The 27177-nt window shown below is 35.2% G+C and overlaps 1 pseudogene; it reads right to left on the bottom strand.

The window, feature by feature from the left end:
- Nucleotides 1–1147: 1147 nt before the first annotated feature.
- Nucleotides 1148–26796, bottom strand: LOC132278324 (probable receptor-like protein kinase At5g24010; annotated as a pseudogene).
- Between the last annotated feature and the right edge of the window lie 381 nt (nucleotides 26797–27177).

Raw genomic sequence — 27177 nt, 5'->3', positions numbered from 1 at the left:
AGCTCCTTGAACAGTGACAGGTCCCTGGCCTTGATGGGTAAAGTGCCCATTTTTTCACACATGCCCAATAATGGGCTGAATATATTAGGGCAGGGAAGGAGCCAATGAAGGCCTGGGGGCACGTGCCTCCCTGAGTTGGCCCGCAACCTATAATGTATGTGGTAATTTTTTTAAGTGAACCCATCTTACATTGCTCTGGTCTTAAACCCTTTTTCCTGAAAATGCTTTTCTGTCTCATTTCATGATGCAATGGTCAGACTTGGTAGAAGGAAGACATCGTTCTATACACCCATGAGCTTACCATTGCTCTCTGCGCCCCCTCTGCCCTGGAGTCTCACCTCTTTTTCTTGTGTGATTTGGCCTCCCCAATCTGGAGTTTCATTCAATCTAAATGTGGTTTCTTTATCTCCCCCATAGATTTGTCAAGCGTATAGCTTGGGCTTCGCACCACTGGAAACACACAAGGCTTAACAATTCCATCTTCAGAATAGCTCTTCATTCTTGCATCCACCACATTTGGACTGAACACAAAATTTCTTCTTAAACAATGCTATACAAATTGAAAAATATTGTATAACCATTTAAAGAAACACACAAGGCTTAACAATTGCATCTTCAGAATAGCTTTTCATTCTTGCATCCACCACATTTGGACGGAACGGAAAATTTCTTCTCAAACAATGTAATACAAATTGAAAACTGTTGTATAGCCATTTAAAAACCTATTAAATTGTACCAACAGGCCTGTGGCCGGTTGGAACCTCGGTGGAGGCGTGTGGGTGTGTGAGTACCAATTAAGGAGGAGGAGGAGGAGGAAAAAAAAAAAAAAAAAACTGATAGGAACAACTCTCCCTTCACATCAGCATGCTCTTATTAGTTGGCCATACGTAGAATTAGATAATAGCATGTTCAAATCAACCATGTGCAAACACGCAAACAAACTATAACAAGACAGAGGCAATGATAGTCAGAAACCCTGATTTTTCATTAAAAAATGAATGCAAATATTCAACTCACAGAACTAAATATTTGTTGATCAAACTAAAATCCATTAGTACAACCTACAATAGGAGAAAAATAGAGTCTCCAATCTTCTTTAGAGGCTTCAAATACATAGTAATCATGATCTTCAATCACACATACTACAAGAGGCTACAAAGCATCCTTCCTGTGATGCCGCTCAACTTATATCTTACAAGAACCCATTAATACTTCAGAATCATCACGCTTTACCTAATGACAGCTGAATCCCATTCTTCATATTTACTTCGGAGAGATCAACAGGTAATGGCGACCATGCAACAGAATCTTTAACCCCAATCATTCTCCTTCGCATGATCACAGATGCAGCTAGCACCAAATACATGCCAGCAATCAAAGGCACTAAAACCCCAATATTTCTTCTAGGCCTACTCTTCAGTATTAACTCTGCTGACACCTCTCCATCAAGACTGCCCTTCAAATTATTCATCTTCATGATCTCAACCCCATTGAGAATAGCATCAACACCATGTGGCATGCTCATACTAGAAGGTCCCACACTTACTCTGATAAAATCCCAGAGCTTTCACCATCAACCACAAAATCAGCATAGAAAGGGGAAGCCAGCATTTGGTTCGTTTGATAGGTGAGATCCAAATTTTCAACAACCAATTTCCCATTCACATAAACATTAAAATACAGCAGACCAAGTGAAATGCTAGCAATATCACAGAAATGTAATCGAACAAGATACTTATAACCCTCAATCACAGGAAACGACCATGTAACATTCAAGTCCGGAAGCGAATCATTCAAACTCCGAATCAATCGGGCACTATTGTAAACATTATCCGGACCAACTTCACGACTTGCCCCTCCCATTTGGTACTTTATCCGACCACTAAAGTAAACTTTGTTTGACCCATCACTAAATTTCAAGAACTCATCATCAGGAACCCAAGTCCTCCACAAGGAATCATTAAATGGGGTCACTTTGGGACCTCCCACATTAACCCTATGTACAGTTTCAAATGAATTCTTCATCAGCCCATTAATTTTCTCAATTTTCTCAGAACCCACAAACTGTGCAACATCGGCAATCAAATCTTTTGGCGTAGAAATCACTTCAATCGCATTGACAAACGCAATTTTCGATCTTTTTGATGGCAAAAACTTAATTTCCAGCTTTTCACTTGTTGGTAAAAAATATGCTTTAAATGATATTTAAGATATAACTAATCCTATACTAATATGCCATAAGATATTTCTAATATACTAAAAATAATTAATTAAATATTCAACTAGATATTTAATTAAACATGCAAATTAAAACAATAAAATAATAATAATAAATAAAGAACCTGTACCGAGACTAGTATTGGATACTATGTCCTTAAGACAGATTCGTCCCGCTATAGTACTAACGGACTCAGTGGCGTCTATCTCCTCCATGTAATACTCTCTGAGACTCAAAAATGCATCTATACTATATAAATGCTGAATTGTGTATAATCCGAACCAAATGGTTCGGACCAATTTTAATATGGCTCGATGAAATTAGATTAAGGTCTAAGTGGCTTGGACCACTTAACATATGGTTTGAACCCACTTGGGTTGGGTTCAAGTCTAGAGAGGAAAATAGAAGAAAATGAAATGAACGATTTACAAATGGCAGCCCAAGGGGATATTTATAGAAATCGAAATGCCTTTTCGGATTGGGTGTGTCTCTTCATCATTGGACACAACCATTCATCACTGAACACAACCATTTATACGTTTCTCTTCACACTGGACATAATAATTTATATGTGTCTATTCATCACTAGACACAACCATTCCAATTGGTTGCAATGGTTCATATGGTGTCTGTTCACCAATAGACACATCTACTCCAATAGGTTGCAACCCTTTAGAAACAGATACAATCCTTTGGAAAACAGATACAACCTTTTAGAAATAAATACAACCCTTTGGAAAAAAAAAAACTAACTTTTAATTTAAATTCAAAAACCAACTACCCATTTAAATAAGCCCAGCCCAAAATTAAAGACCCAATCCAAAATTCCATTTAGTAAAAAGAATAATCAACTTTACAATTAGGCCCAAGCCTAAACCCAAATCTGGCTTATTTAAATTTCAATTGGTTTCAACATTTTTTTCCATGTAGGACAAACACTTCCCACATTTTGCATACCCATTTAGGCTTATCAAAACACCACACTTTGGAGCTGATTTCTCATTCACCCGGAAATGGATTTGAGAAAGTAAATATACCACATTCATCTTCTTGCGGAGAGAAACGCGCTCGTCTAGAGATCCGCAAAAAATTCTTTACGGAATCTATTCCAAATCTCATCCAAAGTTTATGTTTTTAATGCCCTCGTTTCCAACAATCCCCCACATGAATGAAAGATGGCTGCTTAAATGCAAAAGATAATCATGCAGACACTAGAGAGAGTATAGTCGGAAAGTTACTACATCAGGATAGGTAGCTTTTGGCTTTGAACCTTCCCTAGTGTATTGCTATCGGATTTACTGGCTAACCAATGAACGCGATGTCTTGAACTGTTCAGCCGTTTGTGTAAACCAAGACAATAACAAACACACAGTACCTTTCCTTATAAAGTTGGTTCTCATTGTTGTGTTCATTTTGGCCTGAACAACTCCTGGTATTCATGAGTGCTCTAGAAAACTTAGCCTTTATAGTTCTCATAAAGCGGTCCCACTTCACACTCATATAGGTGACTTCTTATTAAGAGTATCTTACCATACCCCACTTGAATTTTCAAGGTATAAGAGTCATTAAAAGCGTAGCTTATCCTAATAATCGTTGTAGGTAGCACTATTTCATCGTAAAAATGGGTAGAAGATTTATATCTTCCCAGTGCTTCTGGTGAGTCACTCAGGATTTCTGTTGTCCTTTTGAACCTAGATCTTGGGATCTCCAGTCAGCTAGGTTGGATTTCCATTAAGGTGACTCGATAGCTTTCGGCTTTAAACCCCATTCCCCTTGATGATCTGTACAATTACTCTCTAATACAACCCTCAATTTTATATGTGGCCACAAGGTTGTGTTTAGAAATATTACACTTTGCAGAGATTTCTCCAGTTGAGAGCAATTGTATACTTTGTGCCCTAAAATTGTTTATTGTTACCAATATCCTTTTTGTTTTTTTTTTTAATGGGACAAGTGTTGACTTATTTTGAAATGTCCTCTGAGTTAAGTCTATCGACTTTCCTGTTTGATTTATTCAAAGTTTATAATTTTTGTTTGATTTATTTAAAGTTTCTAACTTTGATTCTTTAAAAGAACATACGACTACACCTTTAATATTAAAGACATATCCATTCTTGGATTTGAAGTCTTTAATATCCCACATCCAGATTGCATCACTGTTACACCTCCAATGTAGTTAGATACCTCGATCTATGCAATATTGGACTTAGTGATCCTATCCTGGATTGAAAGTGTGCAATTAAACACAGTTATTAAGATGTTTTATAGTCTCAACCAGTGATATACTTTGACTAGTATTTATATTTGAGATTTACATCTACAAAAGTTAGCTACGCTTTTGTTGTCATCACTAGTATTATCCTAATCTCACTCTATTGAAAATATACTATGTTATCAAATGTTAAATCTTTCATATCAAATATATAATTAGTATATCATTAATTTTTTTAGGCATACAATGACTTATGCATCACATTTATGTCATTGTCTCAGTTCTTGCATCCACTCAAGGACTTATAAGCTTGTACACTTGATTTTTCAACTAGAACAAATAACTCAGTTCTTCAGCTGTACAAAGAACTCTTCTAGTTATTCCATAATATTTTCCTTGTAGGAAATAACATGCACTATTATTATAATACTATAAATGATTTTTGGTTCTATCCTAAAACTCTTAGGATTCGGAACTCCCCACATTTATAAGTATTTCTCTTAAGATGAGGTGACTTGTAACAAATTTCATCAATGGATAATATCTCTCCACAACTTTGGGGTAATCCTGAAAATTTATTATGATTTTCCAACTCTGGAAGTACCATATATTAAATACTTCACCTCATCTACTTTTTCAAGGTTCCATATCCGCTCTCAACAAGCATGTATAAGAGTCTCTAGTGCATATGTACTCACTTTATCACTTTATCTCTAGTTTATTATTATAATAATTCACCGACATTACTGTGAATTAATGCTAGAGATATTAATTAGATTGGGCTCTAATTAATATTTGATTCTACATTTCTCATATTTATGACTTGAGTTATATATGTTTAGGTTTATGTTAAATGTAATACCCCTAGTTTTAAAAAGGATAAACTTGGGATTTTTATTTATTTATTTATTTATTAATTAATTGATTTAATTATGTGATTTAGTTGTTTTGTTTTTCTTAAGTGATTAATAGTGTGTATTTAAATTAATATTATTTAATTATAAATAGTGGGTATGTATTTAATTATTTATTGTCTTGAATTTATTTATGTGTTTTGAGTGATTATTTATTTGCTTTCCTTATTTGTTTTACGTGTAATTAATTAATTAGGTTTAGGGTGTTACGATTATGTAATTATGGGTGCCGACTTATAGGAGGTTGGAATTAGGGTTAAGTTTTTTATGGTAGCATATATATTTAACTTTACAAGTCTGCTAGGGTTAAAAACAAACCTATGCACGTAAGAATTCTTGAGAGAGAAAATGGAGGCACACATAATGGTTTTGAGAGGAAACTATATGGGCCTCCAGTTAGGAGTTCAACCGTGACCTGAAGGTCGTATCAAGGAGGAAGGAGTGGATGGATTGTGGTATTGGAACTGAGCAGTAGGAAGGTTGCCGGTCGTCCGTTCGTCGAAAACTCCATAGACGACGTTGTAAGGTTTCAAACCGAAACCTAAAGGCAAGTTTCATTCTATCTCCTTCCTGTAAACTTGTGTTCTGTGCATTCTATATGGTCTCCAGGAAATTAATTTAACTTTAAAATGGAAGGTTGATACAAGATTATCAGACTGTAACCTGTTGCACGCTTAATTAATTGGTCTCAGTTCTCTTGCATAAATTGTGTTGTTTTCGGTTTAGATTTTTGTCAATTGATTTGCATTGGAACATGAAGGGCTTCTAGGGTTGTTTAGACTCTGATTGAACCTTGTAAACTTTAAAAAAAAAAATTCAGAACCGAAGGATGGAGTTTGCCGGTAGCAGAGAGGGCAAACAGGGGAAGCATAAACTGTTTCGTTTATGGTTTATGTTTTGTCAATTAATTCATATTGGAATTGGAGAAGCTTCTAGGATTGTTAGGACTTAAACGGATAGTAAAATTTATTTAATTAATGTGCTTGAATTTAAAGGAATTTAATTGCATGAAATTGAATTTGTTTTAGGACTGCTTTTACGGTTGGATTATGTACCTGTTTTAACCATGATTTCTCTTGAATGTACACTTGTTTTGAATCATGCAGTGATGCAAAACTACTTCTTATAATTAGTTGGGATGGTCTGGAACTTAAAACAGTGGGTTAGGAACTTGAACAGGGGCAACCAGAAAGTCAGAAAGTGTCCGGAATTGAAGAAGACGGAGGTTCAGATAATAGAGCAAGCTCCATTCTTCAAAGGAGCCGGCTCCATTGAGATGGAGCAGGCTCTAAACTATTATGGAGCCGGCTCCAAGAGGATAGAGCAGGCTCCAAAATATAATGGAGCCGGCTCCACTTTTGGTAATGCATAGTAAGTGCGTTTTTGTAGTTTTTCTGATTTCAGGGGCTTAAATGAAATTAATGGAAAGTGGTGTGGGGTTTTAGATGTTTAAAATTTAACCTATTAAAACCATAAATTAGTTAGTATATGCTAGTGTGTTAATATAAATGGACATCATGAATTTTTAGAACAAAAAAATTAATGTGCATGTTGTCCAGGAAGGAGAAAGTCTTAAATTTCTAGTTTGGTTAGCCAATTGAATGGACTAAATTGAAAGATATTTTAGGGATGTTGTACCAAAGATATTTGTGATATATTTAAGTTCCATGAGGGTTGGTTGGGTTGTGGTTGTGGACGTCATGTAATTTAAATACATTGTTGCATGCTGTCAGAAGTGGAGGAGTTTTTATTTGCCGGTTTGTTTTAACCAGTTTATTTTGGTAAGTATAAAATACCATTGGGGTTGTATATAATGTGTTGTGAGACTTCTTAGTTGACATATTATGTCAAGCACAGGTTTTAACATGGAGCATTAAAAAGGACGTCATGTAATGAAACGATAATTTTCATGCCGTCAGGGATTAAGGAGGATTTTCATTACTAGTCTTTGTTTTAATAATTTAAATGAACTAATATGAGAGTATGGTTAGGGATGTCTAGTATAATGTGCTCAGCTCATATTTCTGATAGTCATTATACCATGGTGTGGGTGTTAATTGATGAACTATTGAAATTTCTGTTTTGTCAATTGGATGGATATGGATGGTTTAAATTGTCTATCAATGCGTTAACAATTTAAATGGAAGTTTTATGATTATAATCATATACTGGATGCATAATTTGGTCATACATATAATAGACTGTATTTATGTTTATTTTGGAGTATGGTTGATGAATATTTATTATTAATTTGTCAACTATATTGGATGGAGGATGGTATGCACCGGTTTGGGACGGTGGCATACTAAGTATGGATTAGTTCAAACACTATAACCTACCTATTCTGGATTGAGGTGTGAATTTACCATAAAGGTTCAGTCCCACTCATATTTGTGTCATATCAATTATGAATTGAATGACCTACTTTGGTTTCTGGATGGATTGTTATACTTATATCAGACCACTACAAGGAATGGATGATATTTTGTATTAGGAGTATACAGACTTTATATACATATCATTATGGTGCCATGGTATGAGCTTGAGTCTCAGGACCATGGTTAGGGTGCGTATATCGCCTAGGATGGACAACTGGACACAGGTGTTGTTCCCTGGTAGGTCTAGATACACATGACCACAGTATGTGCGATTTGCATGGTATCTCTACTCAGGCTGAGACAGACCTATTGGACTAGTGAGCGTCCTATAGTGTGTATCTATATCTATATGGACTATTTTAGCTATTGCCGAGCTATCTAGGATGTATCTGCGTATCGGGTTTATGTATGGATTGTAGTAGTATGGAACTTGCATGTGGGCTTGACCCACCCTTATTTTTCAGGTGTTCGTGAGTATCAGGCTTAGGGCTTGATCGTGGTGATGCAGATACAGACACTCACTCTTCCGACTATATAGGAGTTTCTTTCTTATTTTAGTCTTAGGTTTTAATTCTGTATTTCATTTACAGTTGAGGATTATTAGGGGTCCACTTGGTGGATTCCCGAGTTGTAAGAATTGGAAGGTTTAAATTATATTAAAATTTTATTTGAAGGATTTTTCGTATTTAGAATTCTTATCAGCTTATTATTATTTTATCTTATTTCATTTTTTTTATATTCTGTGTTCAATTACATATTGATTGTTTGGTATCCCTCGGATTTGTGCCCGGACTTGATCACCCGTGGCTCTAGAATCGAGGGGTATCACATTAAGTCAGTCATGTTAACATGTCATAATCTTTCATATGTCACACACATCACATAACTCAATAATTTAAGCAAATAATTCTCTAGTTATTTAAACTTTTGATACATCACCACAGAGTGAACACTCACTTATCAGCTATCATTACTAGTTAAAAGTGAGTTTTTTTAAGCTATCATTACTAGCTTAAATTAAGCACACTCTTCTCATCAATCACTACTAGTTTATAATGAGCACCCACTTCTATGCTATTACCACTAGCTTGAAATTAATTTTACTCAGTTATCAATTCTAATAACTCTTAACTTTAGTACAATCTTATCTAAGTAGTCTACCTTGGTAGTGGAGTAATTTGTTTTGAAGAATATTCTTCAAAAAGTACTACTTTACAAGTAATATTATTCACTCTTACATGAGCAGATATAATGTATAGCTCAAATAGCTTATGGCTAAAATGGTTACTCATCACCCTCGTATTTTTTACTACCAAGTTGAGAGCTAGAACCAACTAACAGATTTGCATCTTCCTCTTAGGTTATGTGCACTTCTTAATCATTTTGGGTTGTAGCTAAGCTAACTAGTTTGCAATTCAATAACATTTTAGCTTTTAGCCAAATTGTACATTAGAGCTAACTACCTTGATTTAGCTTGTCTCGGTGTATTTGCTTAATGTATCCATAACATTTTTCATTAAACTCTTTAGAGTTATTAGAAAATCTTCTCTTATTCAGCCAATTCACAGCTATACGTGTCTTAAACACTAGTATAGATCTTTTTCCCTTGACTATTGGGAGAATTGACATAGTTGGACTGGTTAATTTTTATTTGTTGTATCACATACACGAACGAGTCAAGAATTCATATAAATTCAATAATATCACATATTAAATAAACTATGTTGTAAAATTAAATTACAATGCACATTAAGTAATTCAACTATATAGTTCAATATTATAGTATCAAAAAATAATATTGAACTCACATAACAATATAGTTTAATATTATATCACATGATTAATTATATCACATAATTAATCTAAAAAATAATTTAATAATAATATTCAGAAGAAGACTTTACTTTCTTCAAGCTTTGTGGCTCATTCTCCAATAAACATGTTATAAAATTAGGACTAAAAGATTTAGACGTTATAGTCCTCTTGCTACATCTAATCTTATCCTTATTTTTCATTGTATGATTTATGCACAAGAAAATGATATGTAATACTGTTATAAGCATAACCTATCAAAGGTTTTATGTAACAATCCACTGCATCACATTGTATGATATTATCTACTTTGGGCCCGAGCCCGCATGATTTTATTCTTAAATTTTATCCCAGAAGACCTTCATACCAATTAGAGATAACGTCACCACATAAAAACACTTTACATTTCCTTTCTCTAAGCAATATGGGATTGTGCACCTGTAGCTCGTCTAGTGTGGTAACCTGTCGATGCCTTTTGCACCCGCCCACGACATACCCACCCACAAGGTTGCCACATTTTAGGTCTCACTTTAACTTTCTTAGGAGTAGAAACTACAACCTTAGTTAGACACCCCCACATTTTAAAGAATTTATAGGAAGGTTTTCGACCTTTCTATAATTCATATGGCGTCACATTAGTTTTCTTTTGAGGTATTTTATTGATAACATTATTTGCGGAAAGCAAAACTTCTCCCCACAAATTCTGAGTTAAACCAGAATTTATCAGTATAACATTCATTATGTCTTCATGAATGATATCATGTTCTGAACAAATATTAGCACAAGTCTTTTGATCTTTTTGCTAAGTTGTTTCTCAACCTCATTTATGTAATGTTTAAAGCATTTCTAAGGTTTTATATTTGCTTTGTAGCAAATATACATAACAGTATCTTATGCAATCATTGATAAAACTAATGAAGTACCATTTTCAACCTTTTGTTGATGCAAATTTAAGATAATATAATATACTACATCATATTACAAAATGAAAATAATTCAACCAATATTAAATTATATAAATAATTCAATATTCTACTTATATAACATGCTTCAATTTCATATAATATTGAATACATCAATATTTAGCATATTGTCATATAATAATGTATATAACATTATTTTATTATATCTCAATTATTAGTATAATATCTAATTATATCTTAAATAGAAGCATATAATAAAATATACGTAAGGAATGAGATTCTGTCTTAAGATTGTTGGTAAAAAATATGCTTCAAATGATATTTAAGATATAACTAATCCTATACTAATATGCCATAAGATATTTGTAATATGCTAAAAATAATTAATTAAATATTCAACAAGATATTTAATTAAACATGCAAATTAAAGCAATTAAATAATAATAATAAATAAAGAACTGGACCGAGGCTAGTATTTGATACTATGTCCTTAAGACAGATTCACCCCACTATGGTGTTAACGGACTCAGTGACGTCTATCTCCCAAGATACAATGGTGTACATCCACTAGTAGCAGCACTACAAACTCGTGGATACGGCGAACCTCCTCCATGTAATACTCTTTCTGACTAAAAAATGCATCTATACTATATAAATGTTGAATTGTGTGTAATCTGAACCAAATGATTCAGACCAATCTTAATATGGCTCGATGAAATTGGATTAGGGTCTAAGTGGCTCGGACCACTTAACCTATGGTTTAAACCCACTTGGGTTGGGTTCAAGTATAGAGAGGGAGAGAGAAGAAAATGAAATGAACGATTTACAAATGGCAGCCCAAGGGGATATTTATTGAAATAGAAATGCCTTTTCGGATTGCGTCTCTCTTCATCATTAGACACAACCATTCATCACTGGACATAACCATTTATATGTGTCTCTTCACACTGGACATAACCATTTATATGTGTTTATTCATCACTAGACACAACCATTCCAATTGGTTGCAATGGTTCACATAGTGTCTGTTCACCAGTAAACACATCCACTCCAATAAGTTGCAACCCTTTAGAAACAGATACAACTCTTTGGAAAACAGATATAACCCTTTGGAAATAGATACAACCCTTTGGAAAAAAACTAACTTTTAATTTAAATTTAAAAACTAACCACCCATTTAAATAAGCCCAGCCTAAAAATAAAGGCCCAATCCAAAATTCCATTTAGTAAAAAGAATAATTAGACTTTATAATTAGGACCAAGCCCAAGCCCAAGCCCAAATCTGGCTTATTTAAATTTTAATTGGTTTGAACATTTTTTTCATGTGGGACAAACACTTCCCACATTTTGCATACTCATTTAGGCTTATCAAAACACCACACTCTAGAGCTAATTTCTCATTCACCCGGAAACGGATTTGAGAAAATAAATATACCACGTTCATCTCCTTAAGGAAGAAACGCGCTAGTCTAGAGATCCGTAAAAAATTCTTTGCGGAATCTATTTCAAATCTCATCCAAAGTTTATGTTTTTAATGCCCCATTCCCAACATCACTATCAACCCAAATCATATAGTCCTTAACTATAGGGTTTGGCGTGTTCTCAACAGTAAAATTATTTAATAGCACGTACCCATTAACCAACACATGAAATTGAGACCTACAAAATTCGAAATTCGACGAATGGAATCGTGAAAATGAACACATACCAAGTGGGTTCCTTTGTCTCTGATCTCAAACAAGTACTTTGAAGACCTTGTGAAAACCCTAGCTGTGTGATAAATTGGGGAGGAATTCGGAAATGGATTCGAGTCCCTGTGTGAGATCGTTCGAGCTACGGAGAGAAAGTGTGAGCCTGAATCGGACGAGTCGCCGGCAAAACGACGGTTATCGACGTCAAATTGCTTAGCTTAATTTTGGGCAACATAATGGATTATAATAAGATTATAAATCTTATATTGGATGTATGATAGATCATTTTATGTTTAAGGTTTGAACTATGCATGCTCTGGATGTTAATTATTGGAATATCAAATTCTCTAGTGCAATTATATGAATTAATGCTGGGATTTATATTGCTGAAATTTTAAATACTTTTCTGCAATGATATGGATAATGGTTTGGATTGTAAATTACTAGCTTATTATTATGTTTTGTAATTTACATGGATATGGAGGATTGTATGCACCGGCATGGGACGGTGACATACTAAGGACGGTTTAGCTCAAAACGCTTAAACCTACCATAATGGATTAAAGGATGGATTGAAAAATATTGAATCCAAATTGTGATTGAGTCAGATCAACTGCGACTAAGTTGAATGGCTTCCTGGATTAATGGATGGTAGTTAAGTCATACTAACTGAATAAGTTGAGTGACTAACTAGTTTGTATATTGTATGTCATCTCAATAAGTATTTGAATGATATACCCTGGTTTTGGACGGACTTTATATATATGTTTATGATACCACGAGATGAGCTTGAGTCTCAGACTCGTTGGTTAGGGTGCGTATATGCAGTGGATACGTAGCTGGTTAAAGTAGGTTGAGGTGTATCCTATTAGGTCTAGGTACTCATGCCCACCTTTGGATGCGTTTTCGCATGTTGCCTTCTATTCAGGTTGAGACCGCTACTGTAATCCAGTGAATGTCCCTTAGTGTGGATATATATATGTATGGACTAGATAGATATTGTTGAGCTATCTAGGATGTATCTGCGTATCGGATTACTATTTGGATCGTAGTAGAATAGGACTTGCATGTGGGCCCGACCCACTCTTTATTTTTCAGGTGTCCGTCAGTTCCAGGGTTAGAGCTTGGACGTGCAGAGCAGATACAGATATTCATTCCTCCGACTACGTAGGAATCTTTTCTATGTTTAGCTTTAGATTCTATTTCAGATATTTTAGTTTCTATTGGGTTTTAATAGGGGGTCCACTGGATGGATTCCCGAGTTGTAAACTTATGGAGTTTTGGATTAACGGATTTAACTAATTATGCTTTGAGGATTTTTGTTCTAGTTTCTTTCAGCCTATTATTTTTATTTCTTTAATTCAATTTGTATTCCGTGTTCGTTAAAATATTAATTGTTTGATATTCCCTCGGGTTTGGGCTTGGGCCTGATCAACCCGTGTCTCGAATTCGAGGGGTATCACAGTTGGTATCAGAGCACTTCAGGTTCAAGTGTCTCTAGGATGTTTGGTATTAAGACTTCCGCATAGCATTTTCTCTTGATTAGAGCTTAAGTTTAGGATTCATAGTATTCCTTTACGGTTCGTTTAGAAAGTACTAATGTCAAGTTTATTCTGTAATTGCTCAATATTTGGCACTAGGAAGAGGATGGAGTCCGCGATGAAAGCAAAGACGGGCCCAAGGCCGATGAAGGTTACTCCAGTGATTCCCCTACGAAGGCCGACCAAGAAGGTAGAATGGGGACTAAGGAATTGCTTCCAACAGGCGTTGCTTCAGAGTACAAACCAATGAAGGTTTCTTGTGTGCCGGATTGACCACCATATTGTGGACCTAACACAACTTCGGTGGTGCTCGAAGCTGAACCAAGCGGAGAGGAAGACCCCGAAGAAAATCAGGATAGAGGAGATACCGGAGCATCCAAAATAGAGGGCGTTGGTGTTCAAGGATGATTATTTTTCTAAGAGTAGTTTAATTGCTAGTAGTAGTGGAGATATTACTAAAAAAGTGTAGTACAGATTTAATCGTGTGCACTAGGATTATGTTAAAGAATACTTTACGATTATTTGTTTGACAATTTATGATTTGCAAAAGTTCTTAATAAAGTGAACTAGCAGTTTTCGCTATCATTACTATGTTTTGTGATAACATTTTTGAGATATATACACATATGGTTTTATTAGACTATATTGGATTGTGTATGATGCGATGATAAAGGAATATCACAGTGGAGTGATTTAGTTTCATAGGCAAACAGATAGTTGCTAACTGGTACGTTGGGTTGAGACGTGATGATTGCTAACGAGTTATAAAAGAACTTGTTTAAATCAATATGATAAATTTGATATTAAAGGAAGAATTCTTAAAATAGAATGACGTTCTAACTATGAGTAGATTTCGGAGTATGTTGTATATGTTATGTGTTTTGCTCTACGGAGTATTCAACATTGTTGATTTGGATAGTTTAAATTGGTGACACTGGTATGCGATAGACCTTATGGTGTTTTCATACCTTGAGGCGATATTATCATTTTACTTGAGGGTGATGTGCCTGTGACACTAGATATTGACAGACTCAGATTTCTAGCCAATCTATTGGTTCTGGACATGCCCACTTATGATGTGATACTTGGGATGGATTGGTTGTCTCACTACCATACCCAAGTTAATTGTTTTGATAGGTCTATTGTGTTTACTATACCTGGTCAGGACATGTATGTCGTAGCTATGTCGTGTTCTAGTGGGGTCACTAGCACCTATTTGTTCCATGTGGAGGAGGAAACGGAGGAGGGGACTACTGTATCATTGGATAACATACCAATTGTACAGGATTTCCCGGATGTATTTCAGGAAATTCTAGGGTTGCCACCTAGTTGCGAGATCGAATTTGTGATAGACTTAGCTTCGGGCACTATGCCTATTGCTAGGGCACCCTATAGGATGGCACCAGTAGAGATGCACGAGTTGAGGGATCAGATTCAGCAGCTACTCAGCCAGGGTTTCATTCGCAGAAGTACTTCACCCTGGGGAACACCGATTCTATTTGTGAAGAAGAAGGATGGTTCGCTTCGCCTGTGTATAGATTACAGGGAGTTGAACAAGGTTACGATTCGTAACAAGTATCCTTTGCCCAGGATTGATGACTTATTTGATCAGTTAAGGGGAGCCACATACTTTTCCAAGATTGATCTGCGTTCTGGGTATCATCAGCTAAGAGTTAGGGAGCAGGATGTCCCTAAAACAGCGTTTCTCACGAGATATGGTTCTTATGAGTTTCGTGTCATGCCGTTTGGGACGACTAACGCACCAGCAATGTTCATGAATTTAATGAACAGAGTCTTCAGGGCTTATTTAGATCAATTTGTCATTATCTTCATAGATGACATTTTGATTTATTCTAAGTCGGAGGACGATCATGCTAAACATCTTCGGATTGTGTTGCAGATACTTCGTGAACACCAGTTGTATACCAAATTCGAGAAGTGTGAATTTTGGCAGCGAGAAATGAAGTTTCTGGGTAACGTGGTGTCAGAAAAGGGGATAGCTTTAGATCCAGCCAAGATTTCAGCAGTGGTGGAGTGGGGACAACCTACTTCACCTACCGAGATTCGGAGCTTTCTCGGATTGGCGGTATATTATCGGAGATTCATCCAGAGGTTCTCAAAGATAGCGGGACCACTCACACACCTAACTAAAAAGGGTGTACAGTTCGTGTGGGATGAACACTGTCAGCGAGCTTTTGATGAGCTCAAAAGGAAGTTAACTTCTGCACTGGTTCTAGCTACTTCTCAGAGCGGGATTGAATATCTTGTTTACACGGATGCTTCGTTGCAGGGTCTTGGATGTGTTTTGATGCAGGAGGAGCGACCGATTTCGTATGGATCTCAGAAGCTTAAGCCTCATGAGCTTAATTATCCAACGCATGATTTGGAGTTGGCAGCAGTGGTCTTTGCCTAACGTATTTGGAGGCATTATCTGTTGGGTGAATCCTTTAGATTATTTAGTGATCACAAGAGTTTGCAGTACTCGTTCACTCAGCGGGAGCTGAATATGAGACAGCGCAGATGGTTGGAGTTTGTGAAAGACTATCACTTTTCTATACAGTATCATCCAGGGAAAGTGAATGTGGTGGCGGATACACTCAGTCACCGACCTGTTGGTAGTCTTTCTACTCTATTCACTACTGAGTGGAATGTTTTAAAGAATGTAGATGAGTTGTCGGACGCTTTTATGGCTTGCATGGTGGTTACACCTTCCATCATTTGCAAGGTTTTACAAGCACAACTCACCGATCAGCAGTGTATCGACAAAGTTGTAAAGGTAGCTTCTGGGGAGGTTTCATTATACTATGTTGGGACCGATAGAGGTTTGAGGTACAAGGGACGGTTAGTGGTACCTTCTGCTGATGATTTGAGGAAGGATGTGATGACTGAGACTCACTACTCTGAGTTCTCTGTTCATCCAGGAGGCGATAAGATGTATCAGGATATGAAGCGGTAATTTTGGTGGACAGGTATGAAGAGGGACATTTCTCTTTTTGTCTCACGATGTAGTACTTGTCAGATGGTTAAGATTGATCATCAAAGGCCGCCAGGAGATCTACAGCCACTATCGATTCCGGAGTGGAAATGGGAGAGCATATCTATAGATTTTGTGGAAGGATTGCCGAATTCTTTCAAGGGGCATAATTCCATATGGGTCATTGTGGATAGGTTGACCAAGTCAGCTCATTTCTTGCCTATTTGAACTGATTTCACTTCGGAGCAGTTGGCAAGGCTTTATATCTCAGAGATTGTGAAGTTGCACGGCATTCCATTGTCTATTATATCGGACAGGGATTCGAGCTTTGTGTCTGGCTTTTGGAAGAGTTTTCAGCAGGCTTTGGGTACGGAATTGTACCTTAGCACTGCTTATCATCCTCAAACTGACGGGCAGACTGAGAGGGTGAATCAGATTATGGAGGATATGCTTCGATCATGTGTTCTTGATTTCAAGGGTCATTGGGAGGATTACTTGCCACTTGTGGAGTTTGCGTACAATAATAGTTTTCAGAAGACTATTGGAATGGCACCATTTGAGGCATTATACAGTTGACCGTGTCGGTCACCTGTTTGTTGGATGGAGGTTGGAGAGAATCGATTCTTGGGTCCCGAGTTCATCAATGATACCTCTGAAAAGATTGCTCTTATTAGAGATCGCATGCGTATTGCCCAAAGTCGGCAGAAGAGCTATGCTGATCGTCGTACTCGGGCATTGGAGTTTAGGGTTGGAGATCAGGTTCTACTCAAAGTGTCACCTATGAAAGGTGTCATGCACTTTGGAAAGAAAGGGAAGTTGTCATCGCGGTTTGTTGGTCCATTCATGATTACGGATCGAGTTGGAGCTATGGCTTATCGGTTGGCACTTCCGGATAATTGGATCACGTTCACAACGTGTTTCATGTTTCTATGTTGCGGAAATTTTTACGAGATGAGGATCGGTATCAACATATCGATGTTGGGGAGTTTGAGTTGCAGCCGGATGCAACTTATTTGGAGCCACCATGTCGTATTGTCGACTGTAGGGATCAAATCCTTCGTAATAGGGTTATTCTTTTGGTGCGTGTTCAGTGGAGTCATCATAATGAGGCTGAGTCTACTTGGGAACGGGAAGATGACATTCGCTCGTAGTTTCTTGAAATATTGGAAGAAGGTAAGAGCGAATTCCGAGGACGAAATTCCTTTTGTTAGGGGGGAAGAATGTAATACCCCTAATTTCAGAAGGATAGTCCTGGTATTTAATTTATTGTTTTAATTAAATTTTTAATTATTTAAATATTTTAGTTGATTGTGTGTTGGACTTAATTGATTATTTGATTGTTAATCGATTACATGCTTGTTTGTCTTGTGTTGTTTAAATTACTTGTGGATTGGTTTATTTAAATGGTGTTTTATTTTCTTTTATTATTATGGTTTTAATGGAATTATTTTAATTGGTTATTTAAATTGTATTTTGTTTTTTTTTTTTTTTTAACTTAATTATATTTTAGCATTTTAATTATTTATGTGGCTTTGTGATTTAAATGTAATTTTAGCTGCTTCATTACTAGGGTTTTATGTTATACATTGTAGTTGGGTTAGAGCCGGCTTGTTGTTGGTTTAGGATTTAATGTAGGGTTTAGATTAAAACCTATAAATACATAAGCATACGTCTGCCAAGGGTTACAAAACAAATCCTATTCAGCCTATTCACGAATACTGTGAAACAGAGAGTTACAGAGAGGAATATAGAAAGCAACAGAGAGGGAACTTTGAGGGTTTAATAGAGAGGCTTAAGGAGGAAGGAGTGGGTTGCTTCTGGGTTAGCCAAGAGTAACAGAGGCGTGGAACAAAGTTGGAATTTCAGAGACGTGGATTAGAGTTTCAAATCTGAAACTCAAAGGCAAGTTTCTGTTCTTGCTCTTTCCTTTAATTCGTGTTCTGTGCATGCCTAGCTAAACTCCAGGAGTTTAATTAATGCTAAAACAAATTAATTATGCATGCTTAACTAGATTAAAACAGAGGGTATATGTTTTTAGGTTCAGTTTCTTATTTTGAATGGTTGTGGAAGTTTTGATGCATAATTGTTGTTTAAGATAAATCTTTACATGTTAAAATACTTAACATAATTTAACATGGACGTATGGGACGTAGGTTGAAGCTTAGAGGCCTTAACAATGGAGTATTGGGGCTTACAGGGGCTGAACGAACGAAGAAGACGGCTTCAGCATCAACTTAGCCGACTCAGTTGGGAACTGAGCCGACTAAGTTAGGAACTTAGCCTGCTCAGTTGGCAATTGAGCCGACTAAGTTGGGCCGCGACCTAGAACTTAGTTTTAATTGCCCAGAATTGTTTTGGAACCTATTTTAAGTAATCTTAATGGGTTAAATGGACACTGGGTGGTTCTAAAATGCATAATACACTTCTTATGCTTAGGAAATTTGACAATACGGTTATGTAAATAAATTTTTATAAATTATTTAAAGGATGAATCAGTATAAAAGCATACAACTTAGCATACTGATAATGGATGGAAATAACCAAATTGTTTAGCTTAATTTTGAGCAACATAATGGATTATAATAAGATTATAAATCTTATCTTGGATGCATGACAGATCATTTTATGTATAAGGTTTGAACTATGCATGCTCTGGATGTTAATTATTGGAATATCAAATTCTCTAATGCAATTACATGAATTAATGCTGGGATTTATATTGCTGAAATTTTAAATACTTTTCTGCAATGATATGGATAATGGTTTGGATTGTAAATTACTAGCTTATTATTATGTTTTGTAATTTATATGGATATGGAGGATTGTATGCACCGGTATGAGACGGTGACATACTAGGGACGGTTTAGCTCAAAACGCTTAAACCTACCCTAATGGATTAAATGATGAATTGAAAAATATTGAATCAAAATTGTGATTGAGTCAGATCAACTGCGACTAAGTTGAATGACTTCCTGGATTAATGGATGATAGTTAAGTCATATCAACTGAATAAGTTGAGTGACTAACTAGTTTGTATATTGTATGTCATCTCAATAAGTATTTGAATGACATACCCTGGTTTTGGACGGACTTTATATATATATTTATGGTACCACGAGATGAGCTTGAGTCTCAGACTTGTTGGTTAGGGTGCGTATATGCAGTGGATACGTAGCTGGTTAAAGTAGGTTGAGGTGTACCCTGTTAGGTCTAGGTACTCATGCCCATCTTTGGGTGCGTTTTCGCATGTTGCCTTCTATTCAGGTTGAGACCGCTACTGTAGTCCAGTGAATGTCCCTTAGTGTGGATATATATATGTATGGACTAGATAGATATTGTTGAGCTATTTAGGATGTATCTACGTATCGGATTACTGCTTGGATCGTTGTAGAATAGGACTTGCATGTGGGCCTGACTCACTCTTTATTTTTCAGGTGTCTGTTAGTTCCAAGGTTAGAGCTTGGACGTGCAGAGCAGATACAGATATTCATTCCTCCGACTACGTAGGAATCTTTTCTATGTTTAGCTTTAGATTCTATTTCAGATATTTTAGTTTCTATTGGGTTTTAATAAGGGGTCCACTGGATAGATTCCCGAGTTGTAAACTTATGGAGTTTTGGATTAACGGATTTAAATAATTATGTTTTGAGGATTTTTATTTTAGTTTCTTTCAGCCTATTATTTTATTTCTTTAATTCAATTTGTATTCCGTGTTCGTTAAAATATTAATTGTTTGATATTCTCTCGGGTTTGGGCTTGGGCCTGATCAACCCGTGTCTCGGATCCGATGGATATCACAATGAGGTAGTGGTCGATCGGAGAGAAGGAGGTCCCAATTGCGAGGTTGAGGAGAGAGACAGTCAAATAGAGAGAGAAACTAAATTTCATGCGTTTCTTCATTTGTGAGAGATTGAAGGTGCGAGAATCAAAGTTGGGTTTAGGATTCATATTTAAACGAAGAAGAAATCTTTGCGTGTGGTGTGGGTGTGAATTGTACACGTTTGTTCCCCACAAACTTTTTCGCACGTGCTTCGCTATTAACTACAGTTGGAGTCTTGGAGGACTTTTAGACAAAATGTCAAAAACCCATATATCGCAAAAATTAAATAAAATTCATTTTTCATTGTTTAACCAAATTCAATTTTGTTATTTTGAACCAAATTAAATAAGATAAATTATACTTACATCACATCAAATTTGAATAAATTGGTATTACTTTGCTTTCTCTGTTGAACCCATTAGTTGGTTGGATGATAATTTTAAATGTAAAAAGACAGTAATACTTTTATACTATAATAATATATTATATTACAAATATTTATTAATTTAAAATTTTAGGGGTGGTCATTATAATTTATTTTGTTGTCATTTTATACTATGGTAAGAAAAATTTGTCATTTTATGACATTTAGTCAATATTGTTACTACTAGAAAGGTAATGCTCGAGCACATCGCCAAATTAGAACATCTTCAGCAGTATGTTAAAATATTATTTTGTGTAAAATATACACTGTCACGTATGATGTGTAATTTTTTTTAATGTCTAGTAGTCTTTAAAGCATCTCCAGCAGTTTGTTAAAAAACTTTTTTGTGTATAATATACACTGTCACATAAGATTTATAAATTTTTTTTTATCTTCGCAGATACACTTCCTCTCCCTTTTCACTCGTGGTTCTCTTTCTTCTCTCTCATTCCTTTACGCATCTTTGTTTCCCACTTTTAGAGCGTCATAGAAAATAATCTGCAACTGACAATAAGGTAAGAACTGTTCAACCATTTTTTATTTTTTAATAAAAATAGTTTGATTCATCACTTTCATTTCATCTCATCTTCTATAATAATCACAGTAAATTCTAGGGTTTTTTTAGATTTTTTATCCTTTTACATTCTATTATATTGAGATAAATATGTACTAGCCAGAGATTAGATATATATATTTTAATCACGATTTTATATAATTGTTGCTTGATACAGTTATACAATTTTTTTCTTTTTTTTGGTGATTAGTCAATTCAATAGCAATTATTGTTACATATTTTTGGTTTATGTAGAAAGTGAAATATGGAGGGAAATTATTATTATTTTCCTAATTGAGAAGGATGGGGACGCGAGGTTTAATCGCGAAAAGTAAATGAATCAAGTCAGTTTGTAAAAGTTATGTAGGGTCTTGAGTATGACACTTGATTGGTTGATATTAGGGGATATTTTTTTACACAAAAGTATAAAACAACCGGTAGAACTAAAACTAGGTAGTACAATTTTTTTGTGTAAATCTACTCTTACACAAAAATATATACACAACGATTGGAGATGCTCTTAATGTGTAAAACTGTTGTGTATTTTACATAACCTTTTTACGTAGCCATATTAACATATTTTCTTTTTCCTCCCACTTTCTCATTCCATTACAGAATCAAGCCTATATTAAGTAGATTTATAAAAGTTATGTGGGGTCCTGACATGACACGTGATTAGTTATTATTGGAGGATATATTTTTACACAAACTGTATAAAAAAATCGCTAGAGATAAAAATAAATAATCCATTTTTTTTTTTTGTAAATCTATGATGACACATCAATTTTACACACAAAAAATATATATTATATACACAACGGTTATAGGAAGTCAAAATAATAAATGCTAAATAAATATTACTTGTAAAATTTAATAAAACAATATTTATAAATTTTGAACATTTTTATAGAATAACCTGATAGAATATGTTTATGACAACAACACTAAAAGAAGTTATTTGGTGTTTTTATTATTCTCGTATTTATTAGTAATATTATTACTTGGTTATAACTTATAAGTTTTCTTTATTCTTCAATTGAGTCTTTAATGGCTCATTAGTTATTTATTTTTCATAAATAATTTAATGTTCTCAAAAAAGAGATATGGTTTAAAATCGTTTGGTGGTAAGAATCAATTATAAACTATTTTAGGAGTACTAAGCTCTTAATTTTATGATTTTTAAATTTTACTGGTTTTGATATTTTCATTTTTCATTTCTTTGAAGTTAGAAATTATTTATTTTAAATAAGTGTAATTTGTAACAGACAAATAAATGAAAATAATAATAAAAGGTTGAGTGCAGAAAACACTCTTATAGTATATTTATCACACCCCTCATATGCAAAAAATATCTTAAAGTTTCAATTTTGTGTAAATAAGTCCCTAACACATTTTAGTTATAATTTGACTAAATTGTCCTTATATACACATTTTACATATTATTTAAAAATACATCATTTTATGAAATGACGAAAATTGTCATTTAGTACGTGAGATGTGTGATACGCACTGTAAGCATATTATAGGGGTATTTTTTACACTTTATAAATTATTGTTGTTTTAAATATTTTGATCTCAATGGTTAGATTTAATTGAAAATGTAATTTTATCACGATTTGATTTGAGTAGTATGACGATGGTAGGTGATTGAATACTCATTTGTTTATTTGTATTTTTCAATAAAATTTGAATACCCATTTGTTTCTATGTAAAGAATTATATATATATTTGTGAAAATTTATTGCATATTATAAAGTTTTTTAAATTAAATGTATATTGTTTATATACAATGAATAAATATCTTTAAATTAACCAATGAGCCAGTGGCCTATCGGTATCAGACCCTTACTTCCCAAAGGAAGGTAAGTTTCAATTATATAATTAATGAAAGCTGATAACTATATTAAAATTTAATTGAGAATAATTTTTGTATATATAATTATAAAAGGAATTAAAATTTTCATTCCATATGATATACGGCACATTAACATGATAATTGTGACAACAATATATTATTTTTTAAGAGAGATAATACACTATTAGCGGAAATATATAAAGATAATTTTTTTTTTTCCGAAAAGGCGAGAGAAAATTATGAAAGGCGGGTTAAACAGTAAAAGAAGTAGGGTTAAGTGCAAAAAAATCTCCTCTACTATCAATATAATGCAAAACAGTCTCTATGTAGTATAAAAAACCCTTATATTATCAATTTGGTGCAATTACCCCCTGTTTGCATAAAAATACATTAATACCCTCTCTAATATAAATTAAAGGGTTAAGTGTTAAAAAATAAAAATAAATAAAAAATGATATATAGGGTTTGTGCAAAAATAGTCTATACTTTTTGAAAATGTGCATTTCAGTCCATAAAATTTTAAAAAGGTGCAAATAAGCCCCTCTGACCACTTTTTGGTCAAAATTGACATAAAATAAAATCAAAAATCCCATTTTGACCTTTTCTTTTTCTATTCTACCCTTCTCACCACCACCACCACCACCACCACCACCACCACCACCATCCCCAACCCCACCACCACTATGTTTATTCTAACCATTCAATTTAACCCCCATAGCCAAAGTTCAGCATCGATCTGTTGAGTTAACTCAGCATGTCACCAAACAAAGCCACATCACAAACCCTATATGAATGGAGTTAACTCAGTGTGTCATAAAATAAAAATAAAAACAGAGAAAAAGAAAAGAATAAATTATCTAAAATGGTAATTTTAAATTGCCTAATTTTTTTAATATTATTTCATTTATATTAGAGAGGGTATTAATGTATTTTTTATGCAAACAGGGGATAATTGCATCAAATTAATAGTATAGAGGGGTTTTATACCATACATAGACTCTTTTGCACTATATTGATAGTAGATGGTTTTTTTTTTTTTTTTTTGCACTTAACCCAAGGGCAAAATAGGGTTTTTTAATTTATTTTATGTTAATTTTGACAAAAAAAAAAAAAAAAAAAGTTATCAAGGGGCTTATTTGAACCCTTTTTAAATTTTATGAATTAAAATGTACATTTTTTAAAAATAGAGACTATTTCTGTACAAACCTTATATATCACCTTTTTTTACACTAAACCCAAATAAGTATTATAACATTACTTCATGCGAGATTGTTTATTAAAAAGTGTTTTGGCACAATTTCTAAAAATTAATACGGAGTATATTTTTAGAACACTTTTTCAAGGTGAAAGTGCGATGATACATCTCGGACCCTCATAATAAAAGTAGGTTTTTGTGCTGGTCTCGCGACTGCCTGATCGACGTCGACCTACTCACTTGGTGATATCTATGCGTATAGAATGTTCCTGAGTGGATCGGCCTGGCCGAATCGGCTCGTCCTGCCAAAACGTCGAAACAGAGTTTATCATGAAAGGCGGCACTGTATATGGGTTTTTGTCTAAATAACTTCTCGCTTAGGGTTTAGTGAATTCATTCATGATTTCAATCGATCCATCAAACATTAGAGATGTCAAAGGCCTCTACAGAGTGACCTCAGATGGTCGGATATGGCGACCGCACCACAAATCTCTCTCGCACTTTCAAGTACTTACTGGGTTAGTTTTCTATATCACTCTCATCATTTTCTCCTCCATCTCTCTCTCTAAAACTCTCACTCTTTCTATCTCTTTCCATATATATATATATATATATATATATATATATATATGTTAGCATAATTACATAGCCGTTACTGTATACTATTCATAGCCATTGTGTATACTATTCATAACCGTTTTATTTTATCTCCTATATATATCTACTCGTACATGTTCAGTATTTATCAATACAAATGTAACCTCTATTTGTCTCTCACTCTTGTATCCAACATGGTATCGAGCCATGTCTCTGAGTCAAAGCCTCCATCTCTATTCTCGCTCCCAACTCTGAACTTGCTCTCTCGCTATCTGTCTGCAATAATCAAAATATCAAAACCCACATCTTTCAGGTTCTTTCGCCTGCTGTTTCGCCGATCATAAGCTTCAGCCGCTGTTCCACGCGTCACTCTTTGCCCGGGATTAATCTACTCGTAGATCGAACGCGCGTTTACGCGCTACACGCATATCTCACCGCCACCGCTTTCATCACGGCCGCTGTCTCAGGTCGCTGCCATCACGCTGTCGCCTTCATCACAGCCACTGTCTCACTGATTGTATCACCGACTACAAGATCCCAACATCACCAAATCTCAGATCGCTTATTCGCTGCAGGCAATAGCATCGAGCTCGCTCCTCTCCGATTGCTTCACCGCCGTCGTCCCCTCCTCCAACACCGCCTTGTACGTCCTCGCCTCCGCCACTGTTGCAGTTTTCCGTGTAGTTGTCTCCGGCAGCTTCTGGGGTTTCGTCGTCTGTTGTTGCCGCCGCCACCGCAACCTCTGTCTCTCCAATCTCATAGATCTCACCGACATTCTCTACGGTTCTGGAGACTGAGCTATAGCGATCCCACAAATCCAACCGCTTCCTTCTTTGTCATCTGTCGATGCTCTCTCTAATCTCACAGATCGGCCTTATTTGCCAACTGTCGGTGCTCTCTCCAATCTCATCTAATTTATTTGTGCATAATTTACTTGAGTAGCAGTAAACACGGGGCTTACTATTGTAACAAGATTGGACCCACTAATCATCTCTCATATTTCTATCAGTCATGGACAGATCCAAAAATTCCAATCCTATTGGGACTATTTTGGCAGGTTGTTCAAATTATATCCTTTGGTCTCAAGCTATGTCCAGTTTTCTTAAAGGTAAGAAATTATGACGGATTATTACAGGTGATGTCACCGAACCAGTGCAACTCGATATAGAAACAAAAGAAAAATAAGGTGATCGTCTTGAAGAATGGGATAGCAAAAATCATTAAATTATTACTTGGTTTCGTAATACCTGTATCTCATCCATTAGTATCGAATTTGGCAAGTTTGATTCTGCAAAATCTATCTAGGATTTTTTGAAGCATCGCTACACCACTACTGATCTTGCCCATCAATATCAACTTTTGACCAATCTTCACAACAAAACTCAACAGCCTGGTCAATCTATCAGTACATTTGTCTCTGAAATGCATGCTCTTTGGGATTAATTATCTCTCTCTGAACCTACTTGGTCTTGTGCTTCCGATACTACCAAGTTTACTACCTATCGAGATCAACAACGGGTCATTATGTTTCTCATAGCTCTTCATAATACCTTCGAACCTGTTCGTGCCTCATTTCTTCATAAGTGACCTTTGCCTACCTTAGAAGATGCTATCACCGAGCTTCTTTCAGAAGAAACTCGCCTCAGTACCTCTCATTCTCAAGTTACTGATACAGTTCTTGCTACTCATTACCCCAGAAAGAAACCGACTTCATCCTTTTCCTCTTCAAAAGAGTATACCCACTGTCACAAACCAGATCATACTTTATTAAATTGTCCCACCCACATTTGCAAGTTTTGTCACAAGAAAGGCCCAGGTCACTATCAGAGTGATTGTCTCAAGAATTGGCAATCTCGCACCAATTCTTCCAGAGGTTCTTCATCCAAACATAGTCATCCATCTTCATCCACCACTGCTGTCACCACTGCAAAATCCTGTCCTCCAACTCCTACGCTCACATCAATGTCTACCACTGATATCGAGGTTCTTCTCTAGCAGATTCTCTCTAATAACGGTACTCCTCCTTCCACTGCTATATCGGTTACCTCAGGTAATTCTTGGTTTTTTTTA

The sequence above is a fragment of the Cornus florida genome, unplaced genomic scaffold, assembly GCF_030987335.1.
Source record: "Cornus florida cultivar Cherokee Brave unplaced genomic scaffold, ASM3098733v1 CherokeeBrave_3.0.0_Hap2_Chr10, whole genome shotgun sequence".
Classification (NCBI taxonomy): Eukaryota; Viridiplantae; Streptophyta; class Magnoliopsida; order Cornales; family Cornaceae; genus Cornus; species Cornus florida.
This window is presented reverse-complemented; position numbering and strand designations above follow the sequence as displayed.